Genomic DNA, 13,113 nt, shown 5'->3' with positions numbered 1-13,113 from the left:
ATAGATTTAGTCCTGACTACTTCTGCTTTACTTAATATGTCTGCTAATACTTGAGGAGAATACTTGAGGAATCCTGACCTCCTGATTTACTCATCAATCTTTGAAATGAAATGTTAACTCTGGTTCTCTTTCCACCGATGCCTAGTGTTTCTGCCATTTCTGTTTTTTAATTCAGATTTTCAGCATTTACAGTTTTTTTGATTTTCATTCATAAACATCTCTTCTGTCCTCCGGAACTGATTGCAAGGTAATGTTGATTGTATGACAACTGATCCCTCATCATCCTCCCACCTCTCTCCTCACAGTAGTCTTCTTCCACTTTGTTGTCCCTTCTTTATTACTAATCCTGTGAACTTTCTTTTCTTGTTGCTCTTCAAAAGCTTCCACCATTCCTTCCAGTTTCAATCATCATAAGTGAAATTCAGATGAACTGATTCATCTGAAGTATTTCTTCCACAAGCCCTTGGCAATGTGGAGTTACTAAGATATTCATGCACTCTTCTCTTCCATCTATAGGCTCTAGAATACTCGCTTGGCTTTATCTGATCACTACCTGCTGATTTACTCATCAACCTTTATTTGACCGATATTATGTGCCTTGGCCCTTTGAGTAAAATTCTCAAACCAAAAGTGCATTTAAGTTTATTTCTAATCTTATACAAAAAACACTGTTTCTGTAGTTTTCCTCTTTGTTTCAAAGTACTATAAGACATTCCTGCAGTAACCTGTCACTTTTGCTTCTGCATTCATGGTATGTATCACTGTGGCTTCAAAAATTATTTAAGTACTGCTGATACAAGTAAGTCATTGAGGCATTGGACTGATGCAACAAGTAACTGAAGAAATTAAAAATATTTATGGTGCAGTGGTAGTGAAAGAGGCAGGTGTGCAGAAAGGGAGGACTTCGTGTTGATATCCTACCTCTATAACCTGAATTTAAGTGCAGGCAAACTGATTATTTTTCTTCTCACCATAAGTTTGGAATAGTCTGAAATCGTACCTAGGCTAGAAATAAATAATGAAGAAGAATTCATGATATTCTCCAGGGATGTTCAATATAATCACAATCTGTGAGTAAATGAGTGACACTTGTCTGGTTAAGGTTATGTGTGCAGCTGATACTACTGTGACTTTTGGGATGGGTGGAGAGTATTCTGAGAAAAAATGGGATATCTGCATTCGGACCCAAGATTCTCGCTTAACTCCACCTTGCTTTAATCAGCCTGTTGAATTCAAACATTCTGGAAAACAGTGCATTGAATCACACAGAACAAGAAGAATAATTAGCACCAGCAAGACCTGGGGACCGACTGACATAAGCCTGCACTGACATATGAACTGCAAATGGAAGTCCGGAAATCCTCTTGAGTTCAACCCCTGAGGTGCGGAACTTAGCCACTGTGAACATGAAGGCGTTCAAAGATCTGTTCACAGAATTAGCTAAGTCCTTCACCGCATAGGGCTCAGACACAAAATCCCTCCTGCAGGCTCCCTTAGTATCTCCACGTAGCCATGCATTTCATAATCTGAAACAGCTGAAGGTGAGCAGCAAACAAAACACTGGCACGTCAAGGACACAGGCTCACTCCTCCTGTTGGTGTAGACAAGGCAGAATTTGCTTTTGTTTTTCAATAGAAGTCAACAGTCTCAGTCTTTTTTTGATATAAACCAGAAGGAGGAGCTTAAAACAAGCAACTAAACACAGGAGTATATTTTGTCATGATATTATTTCTTGGATAGGGAAGACTCGATTTTATACCTGCACAATTAATTTTGTCCACTCTGGTTCTCTCTCTGAAGGTGATCTTGCACAATTTTTACCCTGATGCAGTTTTAAACACAAAAGTTAATAAACGATTTATCTTCACAGTTTTTTGATCCATTTTAAGGCAGGAACCCACTTTCCAATCTTTCTGATTGGAAAAATTATAGGAAATAGATGGCCAATTGGCAATGTGAATGGGTGAGCTTATGGCCTTAGAATGAATTGGCAATCCTTTCACGTTTTCCTTACAACATCAATAATTCTTCCTTTCAAGGGTGTTTGACCCCAAACAATAACTCTGTTTCTCTTTCCACAGATGCTGCCCGACCTGTTAACATTTACAACATTTTCTAGTTTTGTTTCAGATTTCCAGCGATTGTAGTTTTCTCGGTTTCAATACTTCTTTTCAAGCTGATATTGTTGCACTGAGGAATTCTCAGTCCCATTAAGGCCTGAACAAGCTGAGGATCACCTGGTTCTCCAAGTAATCCTTTCACATAGAATGTGCTGGCCACTCTAATAAATGCATTAGATTAAAAGTGAATTTTAGAATAAAACCATTCTTGGTTTTAAGGTAATGGGTGAGAAGTTCAAGGGAGATGTCAGAGGGAGGTTTTTCACCCAGAGAGTGGTTGGTGCATGGAATGCGCTGCCTGGGGTGGTGGTGGAGGCTGCTACGTTGGATAAATTCAAGAGATTGTTTAGATAAAGCATATGGAAGAATTTAAGATAGAGGATATGTGGGAGGAAGGGGTTAGATAGTCTTAGGTGTAGGTTTGAAGGGCGGGACAACATGGTGGGCCGAAGGGCCCGTATTGTGCTGTATTGTTCTATTATTCTATGGTTCTATGGTTGAGGAAAAACTATTGGAGGTAATCTTAACCCAGGTCTTGTTCCTTACCACCCACCCAATTACTACAGCTTGAAAGTAAGCAGCACACCAAGGACACAAGCATGAGCTCCCTTCTGACTATTGATTGTGTTCAAGCCAAAGCTAATATTGGAAAAATATTATGCCTTCATTTGCCAAAGCCTTAAAGCTTTGTACTTCTCTTGCTAAAACTTTTCTAACTCCATTTAAGATGCTCTGTAAATCTGATTCTTTGAAGAAGTTTTGTAAATCTGCCCCTTTATCTCCTTATCTGCCCTGGTTGCAAATTTTATTTAACAGTTTTCCTGTGGAACGCCTACGTTGAAAATGTTATATAGAAACTAGCTGATTTTGGTTTGTGGGTGTTGTTAGGCAATAGGGTAAATTCCTATATTGGCCCTGCTAGCTGTTTCCTGATTTTCATTTTCATTAATTTCAAAGGAAACAGTACTCAGGGTTATGTTTAATGGATCACCAAATGACGCTGTGCATTTTACACTATTGCCTAATATTGAATGACCCTTGTTTGATTACAATCTTTCCATCTTCAAGGATATCATAAAAGTTAGAGAGGTTCCTCACCCTTAATGTCTGAGAGCACAATAGATCTGCCACGTTACCACCAGGAAGGCAGATGACAAACTAGATATGTCCTCAGCCTTTTTTGTGGTCTATTCATTCCTTAAATGTTACGAATGTGAAAAAATCCACAATTCTTTGCTCCCCAATAGCAAAATGCATTTTTCTGCAAGGAGTTGTCGGCATTAGCTGGTGACAGGTTGGTAATCCCTGGCAATGTGATTTTACATTATTAAATCAAATCACTCTGCCAGGAACCCAGCCAGCCACAGCAGGCAGTATCTTGCAGTCCATGGGAAACTCTGGGCTTACATCTAGAGCCAAAATAGGGCCTGCCAATAATTTAAAAAATGAAGCTGATTCAGGCTACTTGCAAATAATCATATTCTTTCTTGCAAGACCCAAGCACTTTTTTTTCCAATCCAAGGTAAGACAAAGCTATTGTAAACAATCAGACCAGTGTAGATTATGGCATCTTCTTCTCCATTGCAAACTTGTGCTCCTGCAAACCGAACATGCCTGAAATGCAGATATATAAATATGAAACATTGAAGAAAAATGTAGACACGTGTAGGTCATTGAAGTAAAACATGGAGGTTTCAGAAGCATTAAAAAGAAATTACTTTTCAGAGACACAAGAAGGAAGATCTCTTCAAAACCTGACTGCTCCAGTACAACTCCAGCAGTGTAACAAGGCTGATTCCTGTCTCCTGGACCTATTATCATGCAGGAATCTATCTGTAAAACAAACCAAATAGAAGAATAACACTATAATTCATCTCAGAATGGAAACAGGATCAGAGAATTCTTGGAATCACATGTTTCATGCATCCATGATGGTGACTCCTACATTTTGGTAGTTTGGAAACTTTCTTGCACAGTTAGGTGCTTGAAACTTTAGAGAAATGAATTTTGGAATCTTAATTGAATTGGCAGCCATCTCCATCGAAAGGAGATGTAGATCTGGCAATATCCCACTCAGAGAAACCCCCACAGATGATTAGCATGGTGCAGTATAATGTCTTATTGGTGCAATGGAATTATAGCACAGGGACAGGCTCATTTAGCCCATTGTGCATATGCCCAGATTGCCCTTTGGTTGCCCCACTCTTCTGGTCTTTCTTTTAAGCATGTAAATCTTATTCAAAGTTAAATATTTTAAATATAGATATTTTATGATAATAATGTTTGCAGGGTCTCTCTGGGTTAAAAAACACCTGACTTATGGACACCTGTACATATGAACGAGCTCCCATAAATATTAAATTCAAATGAGAACCAGTCTTGAGAAAAGAAATCCTGTTTAGATGTAACATCCCCGCAGTAATCAGACACCATTGTCTCATAAGAACACAGGCCGCCAGTTTCACCACAGGAGGCCACTTAAGAGAGTTGCCTTGGAAATTGACAAGCAATTGCTTCTATTGATACTTACGCAATGATACTCATGAAACAATGTTACATCTACTGATACTTCAAGCCCATCGAAACCAACCATTGAGCTTGGGACATCCTAATTCTGTAGTATTTGAACTAGGCAGAGGAAGACAATAAATAAATGTTCATATTAATTGGCTCTCATCAACACCATTTACTTAATACTGCAGGGGTACGGTTATCATACTGAGCGATTTAGTGTATTTTCCAGCTGATGGACAAAATAGATTTATGGACGTCTACAAACAGGGGACAGCCCGTATTAAATTCTATTTTGGAAGTATTACCATTCAGTCTGTTTTCACTCTTTCCTCATGTGTCTTTGGTTTTTTGCCAATCAACATGTGGATGTTGTCCTTTAGTTACCAATTCTTTTGCACTGAAAACAGTTTCCCCTCATTGATTGCATCAAAACCATACATAGTTCTGGATAAATTTTTGAAATCTCTCCTTTACCTTCTCTGCTCTAAAAGAACAATATCTGCCTCTCCAGTCTGTCCACATAACTCAAGTCTCTCATTCTGGAACTATTCTAATAAATCTTTATTTCACCCTCCCCTAGACTTGGGTGACCTGCAATGACATGGTATCCAGAATTCAGTGTAATACACCAGTGGCCTAACTTGTGATTTACATGTTTAGTATAACTTCCTGCTTTTGTACTTTATTGCTCTATAGCCAAAGCTGTTTTATAACATGATCTGACACTTTCAAAGAGTTGTGCAGATGTACATACCAGGTCTCACTGTTCCTGCATTCCTTTAAAATTTGATGACTTAATATCACTCCTCCTTATTCCATCTACCACTTGTACTCTGGCTAAATCTTATCTGTCTCATGACCTTTGCCAGTCTTTGTCCTTTTTATCCCCATTTTACTATCCTCCCCATTCGTCATAATATTTCTCAGGTTTATTTCAGCTACAATCATTGAAATTATACCCTGAACATGAAGTACAAGTCATCAAACAGAGCAGTACTCTCAACTCTGACACCTAGGGTTATCCATGCACACTTCCTTCCCTCTGACGGCAAATATTCTCTGCATTCTCTCTTAGCGAGTTTTATTTCCATTGTCCCTTTAGTTTCACGTGTTAAGTTACTGATGCCTATCAAGCTGCACTTTATTTTAAGCTCTCTGTCATAAATAGATCATACACGGTCTTCCTGTTCCTTCTGATTAAAACTCAATAAGTTAATCAGACATGATTTACTATTAACAAACATATGTATTTAATAGCTCATAATTTTCCACATGTGAGGTAATTTTACCCAGCGTTATGTTGTCTAAAATCTTCCCCATCACTGACATTAGACTGACCAGCCTGTAGATGCCAAGTTGAAACCTCTTCTTTCGTTTTTCCCAATGGTGTAATATTTGAGGTCCTATGGCACCATCCCCACATCTAAGAACCAAAATATTGGCCAAGATCTTTGCAATTTCTGCTCTGATTAAGTTGAACCCCATGCTAAGCAGGTAAAGGGAAGTAGTGTGTTTGCCTTTATTGCAATGAGGATTTAAATACAAGAAAAAAACACTTTGCTCCAATTATATTGGGTCCTGATGAGATCACAATGGAATATGCCCTGTATCTCCAACAAAGGGAGGATATACTTGCGATAGAGAGAATAAAAAGGTTGATTCCTGGATTGGGCAATGTTGTCCTTTGAGGAAAAATTTAACTGACTATGCCTTTATTCTCTAGAGTTAAGTAGGATGAAGAACTGATCTCATTGAACCATACAGAATTCTTACAGAGATAGGCAGGTTAGATGCAGGGATGATGTTGTTTGCCATCTGCCTGAATTGCTCAGCTGTTATATTCAATTACTGTTGTTATTTTTTCTTTTGGGAAGCAGGATTACCTTGCTTTATAATGCAAAGAGTGGAAGACTATTTGCAAAGGTGTTAACATGCTGGGCCAGATGTGGTTATGGATGCTAAGAGATGCAGATCTCTTAGCATCCGGCAGCCAGCTCATTCCAGACTTCTACATCTGCCCCTGGACTCACCATTGCTTGGAATCCAGACTGTCAACTTTACTCCAGCCATCATATTTAAATAGGGTCAAAGATCTTCACAAAAATAAAATGAAGATGAAGTTTTCTTTTGCTTCATTTTAATTAATTTTAATGTTTTAGTCAATTTACATAAGTTGATTGTGGTTTTAAGTGAAATTATTATTATTTTAATTTTTCTGTTAATTTTTTTAATCATCTAAGTGTTTTTCCATTGTCTCTAAATGTCTATGATGACCAGAAACATATCTAAACAATGGAAAAAGCCTTTGAGAGTTTGAGCTGTCGAAGTCCCTTAAGGTGGTCCATAGGTGGGGCTTTAGTTTCTACTGCTGTGGCCTGTTTACTGGTTGTACACTGTCCTACTACATGGAAGGGCAGTGGCACTGATGCTGGCGGAATGCTAAGAGTCACACACATACAATAGGTAAATGCAACCCAGAATTTAGTGCTGGGCGCAGTACAAAGTGTGGGCCGGGTCCAATGCTGTTGCTAACTAAGCTCTCCATTTGGTTTCTTTGTTTCATGGCAGGCTAATTAAGGAATATGTGCCCAGATTGTTTAAAGGGAAGCAAGGAATAATTGCAGGGTCTCAATAGTCTATTCAATCAATGCAAGAGGGGCTTATAACTATTGTCTGCACTCTGTGATGAAATGACAGCTGTGAAATTGGCCCAATAAGTCAGTTACCACTTTAGTAACATGCGTGCGTGGTTTCGTTATTTTTCAGGTACCTTGATTCCCCAGTGGTCATGAACATGATGATGTCATGAACTGGCAAAGGGCTATGGTAGGGTAACCACACCAAAGGACCTTGATCTAACCAGTGATCAATTCTTGAGAGTGGCAGATGTTTATTGAGAGGTTTTACAATGAGTAAGCCCTGGATATGAAAACAAGCAATGAATATTGGACAAGGTAAATCCAGAACATTCAGACCCACAGCAAGAAGCAGCAGTTAAAAAAGAAAGTATGTTGGAGGTTTGCTGCTTCCTGATCTACCTCTGACTTGCGCTCTTTTCTGTGTGCCTCTTAGTTGCAGTCACAGGACAATTGAATTTTCCATCTCATAGCCCATCATTACATCTCACATAACAAAGCAGCACAATCACTATTTAATCATCCAAAGAATAGTGCTGATTTCATGGAAGGTTGGGTAAACCAACAACTGAATTACCAAAGACCAATGCTTCTTTTTAAACAAAAGAAACAACCTAATATTTTGCAAAAATAGATGTTGATCGGTCAGAACTAAGAGTCTACCACCATCATACATGGAATGTGCACACAATTGTAAACACTCACATTTTTCTCCTCTTTCCTCCATGCATTCCTCCTTTGAGGTTGTTAAAGAGGAACATTATAGCTTAGGTTTTGACAGATTTAATCATTTTAGTCCTCAGGCAGTCTTACATAAAGGGACATGTGAGATTTTTAATTAACCTGCCTTAGGACTTCAGCAAAGACAAATTCTCCGTCGGAGAGAAGACTGTACCATGACTATACCAGTTCTATTCATCTCCATAGCAGCACCCCAGGTCATAGGATTTTAATATTTTTCCCATAGTCCTCCCTTGGAATCACATATTACTGACATGTCATTCCTGAGGTATTATTAATTCATTAGGTCACAGATTGAACAATAAATGAAATGCATTTAGGCGGATGAGAGAACAAGTAGAATAGAGATTCAAGGATCCTTTTTTGGCTTGCTCTTATTAGCTGTGGTCATTAGGGCAGAACACCTGACCTTTGAATTCTTTTTGTAGCCACAGAAACATTCAAACTTAGAATATAGGAGCAGGAGTAAGTTATTTGGTCCTTCGGTCTGTTCCAGCATTCTGTAACAAAATTATTGGGCAATTTCACAGCTGTCATTTCCTCCCAGAGTGGAGTCAATAGTCACATGGTCATGGCTGATCATTTATCTCAATACCATATTCTGATAAAAGGTCATCGACCTGAAATGTTAACTCTGTTTCTGCCTCCACAGATGCTGCCTGATCTGTTGAGTATTTCCAGCATTTTCTGGTTTTATTTCTTTAAAATATACTGACCCTGAAAGTACACCATGAGTAAACAGCACATTTGGGGGGTGGGGGTGGGGGTGGGGGTGGGGTAAACACATGAAAATCTGTGATTTGATATGTAGATTAACATAACCATCAAAGAGAGGAACTTTTTTGTCAAACTTTCTGTCAACCAAGCAGCAAAATTTCATAGGCTCCCACTGTACTACCGCACTGATTCCTTTCCTTGTTCAGTGTCCTTTCCCTCGTTGTGTCGGTGTATGACAATTTTTTTTGGGTGAGGTAGGGTGGTCAAAGCATGCGCATATTTTGCACCCAAGATACTGCTGAAGAAATGGAACCACCTTTTAAAGGAACTCTAGAAATGTGTCCCTCTGCTTAGAAATGATCAATGTGATGCAGTCAGTGATGGATTTAATGTTCACTTTAAATGTATTAAAATAGAAACACAGCTACCTAGAAATTGAATGACGCTAGTGGTCACTTCTGAGTGAAGCCACCCTGTCAGTAAGTTGGGTGGGCCTCACTGTGTGTCATTCACCTTAGTACATCTGATACTTTGCTGGTAACAGTGGTATCCCTAATTATGTCAGCAGTTGTTCACTGCACCTTTCCTCCCTTGCCAACATAAATCGGAGCTTTAAGCTGCAACCCATGGCTTTCATTAATCATTTACAATACAACAAGCAGCAGGTCAGGCTGCTTTGTTGCATTTGTCTTGATTCAAACTGGCACTCTGCTGACGTCGGGAGAGCTGACTAGGCAGTTTGACAACTTGAACAACTTCCAAGGCACACAGGGCGTGCTACTTCTTACAGAGATGCTTACCACAGCATTTAGCTGCTGCCATACGCATTCACTGAGTGCCTACATGGCAACACCAATGGCAGCACTCCAACACTGCAGGCATCAGTATGGCAATGAATGACGATGAAAAGTAGAGCAGGGACCCCAGGCCAGGAAGGCGAATACACTCCCATCTGCAAACAGCCTACTCCCATGAAGTCTTCAGAGAATCTGTGCCCTATCTGGTCCTTTCCCATTTCCAAGGCTGTCCTTGGGATATGTGAAATGCTGCAGGAAGGCCTATGGCCATTCTCTCATGCTGGACTGCTCTCAAGGTTACTTTAACTCTCAGTTTCTTTGCCACGGGATCTTTCCCAGCGGCAGCAGCAAACCCCTGCCAAGTCTCACAGCCCGCTGCTTGCTGCGGCTTCGTATAGTTCCCCCAGGGCACAGAACTCACACAGAGATGATTTCAGTGCCAGCCAGGTCACCTCTTGGACACTGGGATTTGCCAGCATTTGTTGGCTTTGCTTTGGTGCAGGCATTAATAAACAGCACCTTTTCCTCAATAGAGAAGGTTCTGCTTCATCAATGTTCAGGTGCAATCTGCAACATATGCCACAGTGGTTAGTGCCGCTGCCACACAGCACCAGTGACCCAGGTTTGATTAGGTGCTGTCTTTGTGAAGTTTACAGATTCTTCCAGTAACAGCATGGGTTTTCCCTCGTCCTCTTGTTTCCTCCCACATCCCAAAGACGTGCTGGTAGGTTAATTGGCCACTGTAAATTGCCTCTAGTGTAGGTGGATAGCAGGAGAATCAGGAGGGAATTGATGGGCATGTGACAGAGAATAATTTATAACAACGGGACTGATGGGAATGCTATGAGAACTGGCACTGACTCAATGGATTGAATGGCCTTATTCGATGTCACAGGAAAATATGAGAAATATGAGGTGGTTTGGATTATCAGAAGGCTTTTCTCGAGGTCAATGCCATGCTTCCAGGAAACACACGAGGCATTTCTCCCCTTAGGGAGACAATGGCCAGCAGGGAAGGCCTACTGTACCTTCCTGGGAGTAAAATGCATCTTTCTGCTTCCCTGGGTCTTAACACCAATTCTTTGTTCACTCTAGTGCTGGTAAAACATGAATCATGCAAGTACCAGAGCAGCTGTGGAAATGTCCTTGGTCCTCTGAAAATGAGATTTTGTGCCCTGCGTCAGCCTGGGTGCTCCCAGCAGTATATGTCAATCAGGTACAGAGACTCCATGGTGATGTGATCCGCTGTATGTCGCACAATCTAGCAATCTGGTGCCAGGGGAAGAGTAGCATTGAGACCTGGAGGCTGAGGGACATAAGGCACAGGCTAAAGACCAGCAAGAGAAAGAGGAGCAGGAAGGCAAGGAAATTCCAACTCATTGCCCAGCTGACCAGTGGTGATTAATCAGTTTACTTTTGTCACATGTACTGAGGTACAGTGAAAAACTTTGTTTTGCATGCCATCCATACAGATCATTTCATCACATCAGTGCATTGAGGTAGTACAGGGGAAAAGCAATAACAGGATGCAGAATAAAGTGTTACAATTGCAGAGAAAGTGCAGTGCAGGCAGAGAATAAGGTGCAAGACCATGATAAGGTAGATTATGAGGTCAGAGTCTATCTTATCGTACCAGAGGTCCGTTCAATAGTCCTATAACAGTGGGATAGAAGCGGTCCTTGAGCCTGATGAAATGTCCTTTCAGGCTTTTGTCTCTTCTGCCTGATTTGAGGGGGGGGGGGGGGGGTGGAGAACAGAGAATGTTGGAAGGCATTAACAGCAAAGGCAATAAGAGGTTTACTGATAAACATATTTCGTGACGAACCTGTTAAGTCATAGTCCCCAGTCCAGGCAAACATAGAACCTAAAACAGTACAGCACAGAACAGGCCCATCAGCCCACAATGTTGTGCTGACATAGCTAATCCCTCTTACCTACAGAATGCCCATATCCCTCCATTTTCCTCTCATTCATGTGCCCATCCAAGCCCCCAATGAATTTGCCTCCACCACCCTATCAGGCAACGCATTCCAGGCATCCACCATTCTCTCAGTAAAAAATGTACCCCTCACGTCTGTTCTGAACGTATCCCCTCTCACCTTAAATTGGTATTGGTATTGGTATTGGTTTATTACTGTCACTTGTACCGAGGTACAGTGAAAAGCTTGTCTTACAAACCAATCGTACTGGTCAATCCATTACACAGTGCAGTTACATTGAGTTAGTACAGAGTCCATTGATGTAGTACTGGTAAAAACAATAACAGTACAGAGTAAGTGTCACAGCTACAGAGAAAGTGCAGTGCAATAAGGAGCGAAGTCTCAACAAAGTGGATCGTGAGGTCATAGTCCTTCTCATTGTGTAAGGGAACTGTTCAATAGTCTTATCACAGTGGGGTAGAAGCTGTCCTTAAGTCTGGTGGTACGTGCCTTCAGGCTCCTGTACCTTCTACCTGATGGAAGAGGAGAGAAGAGAGAATGTCCCGGGTGGGTGGGGTCTTTGATTATGCTGGCTGCTTCACCAAGACAACAAGAGGTAAAGACAGAGTCCAAGGAGGGGAGGCTGGTGCCCTCTTGTATTGGATCGCTCAATAATGAGAAAGAGTGACTCTCCACATTCTTATTCTTAACAACAATGTAGTCACCACTAATTAGATGAGGAAGCCCAGATGATCCCTCATTTCCTCTTTAGCAAGATCACCTACACTGAACATAACACATAAATTAATATACCCTGTTCCAATGGCTTGCTACAACCATTCTCAGTGGCGGGGCAACTCCCTAGGACAAATTGTGTGAAGTCATCAAATTTATTTCTGCTTTGTTTGAAAGGGTGGAGATTTTCTGAACTGGAGGATACAGCTGGAGTCTCCTTCTACCAGGCTTTTCCTATGATGGCTCCGATGGATCTCCTTGTCCCCCCAGCACACAATGTCTCCCTTCTGGAACTTTTCTCACTGATGACAATGCTCGGGTATCTTTCACTAAAGTCAACAGGCCTTTCCCTCTTCCTTCGTCTTTGTTTCAGAGCAGGTGAGGCTGTAGTCTGGCCACAATAGGGAATGTGCTTTTAAGAAGCTGATGCACTTCTGAGATTAGTGTACAGCAAAATCTCAACAGGTGAGAGTTGCTCAGGTCCTGTTTTAGTACATGCTGTTGTGTGTTAATAACACTGTTTCTACCATGAAAATAATGAAAAGCTACAGAGCTACAGATGCTGGAAATCTGGTTAATATTTCAAGTCAGAACCTTCATCACAAAGGATCTTTAAATCCAGTTTTTCTTTCCACAGATGCTGCCTGAACTGCGGAGTGCTTCCAGCATTTTCTGTTTCTGCTTCTTATGTGCTTCCGGTCAGCTGCCTGGCCTCTTTTACTGGGAACCCATATGTCCACTAGCACTGTAAGCAGCACACATTTAACACACCAAAACAGCATGGAATCCAATTTTGAGGCAATCCTGCCATCATCCCATTCAGGGCATCAACTATTTTTTCTAGATGTCTCGGAAGAACTTCTCACGCTATGTGAAACAAAGGTACTCGCCCCACAATGTCATGAATAACAGATGCTGCCTGTGAGTTAACCAA

At 40.9% G+C, this 13,113-nt stretch overlaps 1 long non-coding RNA gene across 1 annotated transcript in view; it reads right to left on the bottom strand.

The window, feature by feature from the left end:
- Positions 1 to 3,543: 3,543 nt before the first annotated feature.
- LOC127568249 (uncharacterized) overlaps positions 3,544 to 13,113 on the bottom strand; it is a 51,093-nt gene continuing 41,523 nt past the window's right edge. The window contains exons 4-5 of the long non-coding RNA XR_007955982.1: positions 3,839 to 3,953; positions 3,544 to 3,734 (exon numbers count right to left, since the gene is read on the bottom strand). This is a non-coding gene — a long non-coding RNA (uncharacterized LOC127568249). The remainder of the gene's footprint in view (positions 3,735 to 3,838; positions 3,954 to 13,113) is intronic.

This window comes from Pristis pectinata, chromosome 3, assembly GCF_009764475.1.
Source record: "Pristis pectinata isolate sPriPec2 chromosome 3, sPriPec2.1.pri, whole genome shotgun sequence".
In the NCBI taxonomy this organism is placed as follows: Eukaryota; Metazoa; Chordata; class Chondrichthyes; order Rhinopristiformes; family Pristidae; genus Pristis; species Pristis pectinata.
The sequence above is the reverse complement of the archived record's forward strand: the minus strand, read 5'-3'. Positions and strand labels throughout refer to the sequence as shown.